Source organism: Mesoplodon bidens (assembly GCF_964165515.1).
Source record: "Mesoplodon bidens genome assembly, chromosome: 3".
Lineage (NCBI taxonomy): Eukaryota > Metazoa > Chordata > Mammalia > Artiodactyla > Ziphiidae > Mesoplodon > Mesoplodon bidens.
In genome coordinates this window covers 52,892,453-52,900,120 of record NC_138178.1, presented here as the reverse complement: position 1 = coordinate 52,900,120, position 7,668 = coordinate 52,892,453, and positions in this window count along the sequence as shown.

Below are 7,668 nucleotides of genomic sequence, written 5' to 3'. Positions count from 1 at the left end.
GCCAGACATTCCAAGATAAATAGATTCTGAAGATGTTTATGGTAAGCACTATCTTCCTCGCTTTTACCTTGTTATCTTTATTTTCTTGAGGGACAAACAGGGGCACAGAGGGTCAAGCCGGCTGTCCCAGATGGAACATCAAAGAGGGAAACCAAAGAGTGACTGGTGTCTGCCTTAGCAGGGCTGGACTAGGCAGAGGTGAGTGAGGCCTCCAGGGTGCAAAAGCCAAGGAGGCCGGGCTTCCCTGGTGGCACAGTGGTTAAGAATCCGCCTGCCAATGCAGGGGACATGGGTTAGAGCCCTGGTCCGGAAAGATCCCACATGCCACAGAGCAACTAAGCCCGTGCGCTACAACTACTGAGCCTGCGCTCTAGAGCCTACAAGCCACAACTACTGAAGCCCATGTGCCACAACTACTGAAGCCCGTGCACCTAGAGCTCATGCTCCGCAACAAGAAAAGCCACCACAACGAGAAGCCCGCTCGCCGCAACTAGAGAAAGCCCGCTTGCAGCAACGAAGACCCAACACGAAAGAAAGGAAGGAAGGAAGGAAGGAAGGAAGAAAAAAATAAAGTTAAAAGGAAAGAAAAGAAAAAAAAAGCCAAGGAGGCCTTCATGCGCACGTACTTGCGTGACCTCAAGAATGGGCACCTCCTTGAATTTTGCACCCTAGCACTTGCCTCCCTGTAGCCCTGACTGGTGCCTTAGCTCCCTCAGTGCCTTCTGTGAGCCTGGGAGGGCTGGAGTCGGCACTTGTGAGTTTAGGTTACCTAAGATGCCCCAATTCCCTGGTGAGGAATTACTTCTTTCTCACTGTATCCAGTCTTGTGGAACTTCCCCAGGGCCTCATTCCCCCAGAGTCCAGGCTGGTGTGGGCATCATATGCTTCCTTCTGGACTGCGACTCCTGGGCTGAATGAGTTGGTTCCTGTTTCTTCCCACCACCTACAGTCTCTCTAATGCCAACATTCCAGTCCAAGTGACACCTCAGAGCCCTGCTACTCCAAGTGTGGTCCACAGACCTGGAGCACTGGCATTGCCTGGGGCTAGTGAGAAATGTAGAACCTCAGGCCTGCCCCAGACCATAGTCAGAATCTTCATTTTGACAAGGTCCCCAGGTGATTCTCGTGTGCCTGAAAGTGTGGGGAGCATTAACCCACACCTTGCATCCCCCACCCCTCCCGCCACGTATGGTCCTTGCTGCTGGCCGTGAGCTTCACAACACAGGGGCTTAGGAAAGGGAAATGCACCACTTGCTGAAATGCAAGGAGGCTCAGGGCTGGCCCTGCCCTTCCCAGATGGGCCTCCCTCCCTGAGGAGTCCTCAGACACACTCATCTGGTATTTTGTTAATGGTTGACTCTAAAACAAAAGAAAAAAATTAGGCATTAATTTCAGAGAATGATGCCAGCACCACCAAGCCTCTCTCCAGAGATGCCCCTTCCCTTTAAAAGTTTGGGGCAGTGGAGGCGGGAGACTCAGGAGGCTACTTCAAAGGGTAAAAGTACCCTACGAGACCCCTTAGTCTTGGGCTAGTATGGGATGGCGGTGGCTCTTTTTTAGAGACAGACAGCTGCTCTCTCCTCCTTTCAGAATGGGCCAGGAGTGGAGAAAGGGCATCAACAACCCTAATATTTACTGGTAGCCTGCCACGCACCAGACTTGGGACATATTTTCTGTTTTATTCTTTAATGCAACCATAAAGGACAGGCTTAGACAGAGGAAGAAACAAATTCAGAGAGGCCAAAACAACTTGCCTCAAATCATCCATTTGTTACCTGGGAAGAACCAGGGACTGAACCCAGGTTTTGTCCATGTTGCAGACTCACCAAAACACGTGAAATGTTAACACATAACCATGGACGGCCTTTGCCCCATGAGAGAAGTGGTGGAGGTGATGATGGCTCTAGGTGTGCACGTGCGTGAACGTGTGTTGGGGGATGGTGGGCTGGGGTCCTCAGGAGAGTCAAGGGCAAGTGTACAAGCGAGAAGCTTGCAGAGGGGCCTAGCTCTTTGTGGTGGTGGGCCATGGCATCAATGAGATATATAGTCAGCTTAAGACTTCACACATTTGTAATTTAAAATAAAATAAGTGGAACAACAAGGACCTGCTGTATAGCATAGGGAACTATAATCAATAGCTTGTAATAACGTATATGGGAAAAGAATCTGAGAAAAATATATATGTATAACTGAATCACTTTGCGGTACACTTGAAACACAAAATCAACTATACTTCAATAAAAAAAAAGAATGAAAAAAATAAGTGGAAGTGAGGATATTCAGATTTTTCCAATGATGATTTCATCAGTGCTTTTTTGGGGGGAAATATAAAATACTAAATTCTATCTTTTTTTCTCATTCTTTTGGCTCCCCTGCTTTTGCTGATGCGCTCAGTACACACCCCTGTAGGACCCAACTTAACACCAGTTCTGAGGCTAAGGAACCCTCGCCCAGCTGTGTGGAGGTGGTGGTGACACCCTCCACCTGCAAGACCAGTGGTGTGCAGAGTGGTTAGGGAGGCAGGGAGACTGTAAACTCTAGAGAGCCACTGCTCTAAGAATTTCTGGAGTGACTGCTATCCTCATTCCTGGGCTCTGAGTCAAGAATGTAATTGAAGCCACAGGACAATGGAGTGTGAAAGGAAAGATGTTCCCTGGTGTCAGATACCCTGGCTAACCAGACCCAGAAGCACAGAGCAGGTGCTTGGCTTTTGTTCCTGGGTCCCTGCGCCCGGCCCCACAGTCCAAAGCATCTCTAGACAAAAGCCAGAGCTCCTGCCTCCTCTGCATATCCAGGATCTGCGCCGACTGAGAAAAGTCTGCTTCCTCCTCCCGACCCCTTGTTCCAAGGCTAGAGATACAGAGACAGGAGCCACATCTCAACACAGGAAACCAGGAAGCAAGACCTCCGATGCTAAGGATTTCACCAGAGGAGGATGAGGATTTTGTCATTGTCTGAAGAAAACTTTCAAGTGCCCTAAGTAACCTTCTGGTGTCTGGGAACAGGATCACCAACCAGGTGAACTGGGTTTTCATAGTGTCACTGAGAAATCCCCAGGAAACCGAACCTCAGAGGCAAGCCCCATCATGCCCTGGTGGAGACACAGGACATGTGCGCTGTCTTCTGGATGGCACGGGGGAGGTGACTCCCAGAGAGCTGGTGATGGTTGGTCTTTCTGTCTTGCAGGGTTTACTTAAGCCCAACCCTCCCCACTGGAGAGGGGCTGTTCCTACCCTTCATCAACATTGGATTTCAGTGAGTTTTTTTGGCTGCACTGCGCGGCTTGCGGGATCTTAGTTCCCTGACCAGGGATTGAACCCACCTCCTCGGCAGTGAAAGCGTGGAACCCTAACCACTGGGCCACCAGGGAATTCCCTGGATTTTAGTTCTGAAGGGCGATGAAGCCTTGTCTCCTTGTGATTTCAGGGGGAAGATCTTAATCGGCTATCTGGCTCTGAACCATCCTGATGAAGCATCCTGATGAAAATCAGAGGCAGCCTTGAAGGAGCAAAGACAGCACCATATGGCAGCCTCCCAGGTGAGTATGGAAGAGACGGGGCAGCCTTTTCTTTGAAGCCAGGGAAGGGTGGCTATAATGGCTGATTGCAAAGACACAAGACTACGGTGTGTTTAAATAACAACACAAAAAAGAAGCTATCCATCATTGAGAGTTTGCTGTGTCAGGCACTGTACTAAAAACTTTACAGGTAGTATCTTAATCATGCCCTGGATGCAGGTACTATTATTATCCCCATTTTGCAGACAGAGAAGTTTAAGAGCTTACTCAAAGTCACACAACCAGTAAGTAGCAGAGTGACTTCCAAATTCTGGTCTTACTTCAAAGCTTTGTTTTTTGTTTTGGTAGTTGTATTTGTTTTTATTTTTTGTAACACAAAGAGGGAGAGAGGAGGCGAAGGGGCAGGGCCCAGCAATGTGCCTGGAACAGCTTCTGAGGCATACGTTCTGAGGCATACGTTCTGAGGTATACGTTCTGAGGCATACGTTCTGAGGCATACGTTCTGAGGCATAGGTTCTGAGGCATACATTCGTTCTGAGGCATATATTCCTCCAGATTTGTTTTGAAAAGGCAACTTCAGTCCATGTTTCTGGAAACTCTCCAGGCTGTCAACCTCAGTGCAAACAACTTAAAATAAAAACCTCCCATCTGTTCACCACACGGGGATCCAACACAAAATGCAAAGCAAACCTGTTTGGAAAACGCCTGCTCTTCAAACAAGAGTGAGCAAAGCCTGGGATTTTGACCTCTATCCTAGACCGCAGCCTTCGCAGTGCAGTTTAAGTTTCTTTTATCGCTGCTTCTTCCCTCTATCACTGTTCATTACCAGTAGTTAAGGGTCTTCCCCAAATGGAGGCAAGAGTGACCCTGGGCAGTGCTTCTGAGCCCTCACAGCCATTATTCACTTTTATCAGTTGGGTCTAGACACGGGGTACAAGAGTGAGTGGCTGCCGTGAAAGCATCTCTTAAAGTTCAAGATTGTGTGTTTCTGTTGGTGGGAGGAGGAGGGGGAAGAAATGTGTGGAGCTAGATTTCTTAAAGGCCTCTATTTCAACCAGTTTGGGGAGACTGTCTTGTTTTGTTTCTTTTTAAGAACCCAAAGGCTGGAAATCAAATGGGCTATCCAGTCCAGGCTGGAGTAGGAATCACTACATAGTTAAACAGCTTAACACTATATTTAGGGTATGCCTGCACTTAAATAGCTTTTTTTTTTTAAGTGTATGTTTTCATTTCCTAGGAGTCAGAAAATATCCAAATTACAAAGAATCTCATATCAGTCCTACTTATGAGAGCAAAAAAATCTAGAAAGAATCCAAATTTTCAAAAATAGGAGAATAACAAATTACAGCACATTAACCAGTTGGAGTATCATACAGTGATACCATGAAGACTAGGTTAGGAACATAGGAAGGTGCTTATGCAAATTTTTTGAATAAAAAATAAGGTTTTAACTACAAAGTCCTATATATACACACAGGCAAAAGACATGGAAAATAATTTTTAAAGTGGTGGTGAGATTATAAGTGACCTTTTTCCTTATAGATTTTATAATCTTTTGTGACAAACTGGAAATGTATACAATTATATGTTGCCTTGTACCTTATGTGTACATTTGGCTTATTTACCTTGCAGTCCTATATCCAAATATGGCAAATAGATTTTCATTTCAGCTTGCAAATTGCTGCATGAAATTTACATATTCCTTTAAATACATAAATATGTATCTATTGCTGTTACACAAGCTGGAATTAACTCTTCGGGTTAGAGTCTTTTTAATCCAAATTTCATTATGCTATGTTTATCAGTAATACTTTATCTTGGGTAGGAATCCAAACTAGAAAAGTGAAAGGGATCTGCCACCCCCCAGCAGTTCCTATCAATACAGCAGTGAAACCCCATTCTCTCAGCACACCACCTCGCTTTCCATCTTTCATGGAAGTCTGGAAGAAGGATTATCTGGAGACCCCCAGGGTTCCTAACCCATTAAGAAGGATGAAGTCTGGCAACCCCAGCAGGTCAAGTGACTCTTCTCTAAGGTCCACAGGAAAGAACACTAGGGAGTCTTCCTATGGAAGAAATGAGTGTTTGTGGTGATTCTCATCCAATCTGCTTTCCTAGGAAGCAAAGACTCCCTGCAGACCTCCCTTGGGGAGTAGGAAGCTGATTTTGAGGTCTCGAAGAGCCTGTGTAATTATTTATTTATACTCTACTCCTTGCTCTGAAGATTGGGAGATGCTCTAGGATAAAAGCAAAGGTATAGTAGGACCAAAACATTTTTTAAAAAGTTAAATGGCATAAAGCAAGAAATGGGAGGCGGGTAAGAGGGAAGAATTTGTAGATTAAGTTCAGCAAAAGAAACCTACAATAAAAAAAAAAAAAAAAAACTTGGTGGCCAGAGTAAATAGTACAACCAAAGCATTTATAAACTAACAGAGCTCTTGTTTCTAAGGTTTGAGAGGTAAGGGTGAGTCATGCATGCCTATGGCTGGAGTTCTCAAGAAAATTGCACAGCATGCCTGAGCCTTTCCCATTGGTTTTAGGTGGTTAAAATCTTCCAGGAAGGAGAGCACAATGCCTGTTTTCAATGCACTCCTGTATCATTTACTCTCATTTTGCCAGGCAATCATACCCTATTATTATTATTTCTTAATGTGTGTGCATTGCCTCCTCTAGATTATAGACTTCTTGAGGGCAAGAATTCTATTTTATACTTTTTCTAGATTGTCCTCCAACCTCTAGTCCCTAAAATAATATAAATTCTTCTTAAATGGAAATTCTTAGTCCTGTAGGCCAAATTACTTATAATCTTAACCTCCACATATTCTCTAGTTACTAGAAGACAACAGGGAAGCCCTTTCTATGTTTGAGTGAGCAGAATAAGAGATAAGAGTAATGAAAAGCTATAGCTGGAGGGGAAATAGAGAACATAAGCTGGAAAAGAGAGACATTCCAGATAGGAGTTTTCAAGTAGAGGGTTAGGGATGGAAGAGATATGAACAGTTCGGCAAGGATTTGAGACCAGGAACACTTCTTGGAGTCACACTTTCTTTACACTGATTACATCCCTATTCCTAGGCAGATTATCTGCCTTGTTCCTTTTTAATTTCTTGGGAAGGTGCTAAGGCAGACAGTCCTGGAGTATCATGGAAAAGAGTACTGTGTGAGAACAGAGCAGGAAGACACATCATGAGAATGGTGGTGATCAAGCTCAAGTAAGCCAGCGATGAATCACTTCCGCGCTGGGTCGTGAGATGCAGATATGCCAGCCATCCCTATGAAAAGCCATCACTCACCTTAAAAACAAAAATGAAAAACCCTACTGCCTGGGTGCTGGGTCACATTTCTAACAGGCTGATCACTGGGCTTTTAGCAACAATATTTAACCCCTTTGGGATAGTGACAGGGCTCACTTTGGATAGCAGTGTCCTTGACCACAGCATGACTCAAGGAGTTACTTGGCAAACTGTTTTATTGTGAAACAGGTTTTCACAGAGGAAATGGGCTTGGGATGGGGTGGGGGGTTAGTTCTGATGCAGGATGTGGTCAGCACATCAAAACCTGGCTCATCGGAAGGCCATAGGACTACATTATTCCACGGCATGTACCTGGGAATTTAATGTTCGATTTATGAGTCTAAGCAACGAGAGTTCCACTGGAAAGGCAGCATTTCAGATTCCGAGTATCTCCTGAGTGGACAACAGATCAGGACTCACCATCATCGAGTGTACTCACCTCTCGCCCCCATCCCCACGCAGCATCCACCCAGGGGAGCTGACTCCTTCATGCCTCCGGCCCAGCCATGTCCAGCTGGCCCCTCGGGAGACAGAACAGAGTTGTGTGTGTTCCTGGGCCACACACATGAAGGGCTTTTTACCTTTCCCGTCATTAGTTTTCCTCTGGAGACAGGGGATTCCACGTAGATCCTCAAGAATGAATGAATGAGGGCTGATCTGCCTTCACTTACATCTGCTACAAGGGCTACCAGCAGGATCCCGTGTTCTGTTAGCTTCCACTCAGCAATGCATCCAAATGCAAGAAACGGAGCAACAGAAACTTATTTTCAAGGGCCAGTGTTTTGCTTAAATATGAAATGTGAATCTATTACTTTGAAACATTCTTCACCCCTGTGCACAGGTGATTAACCATGTGGC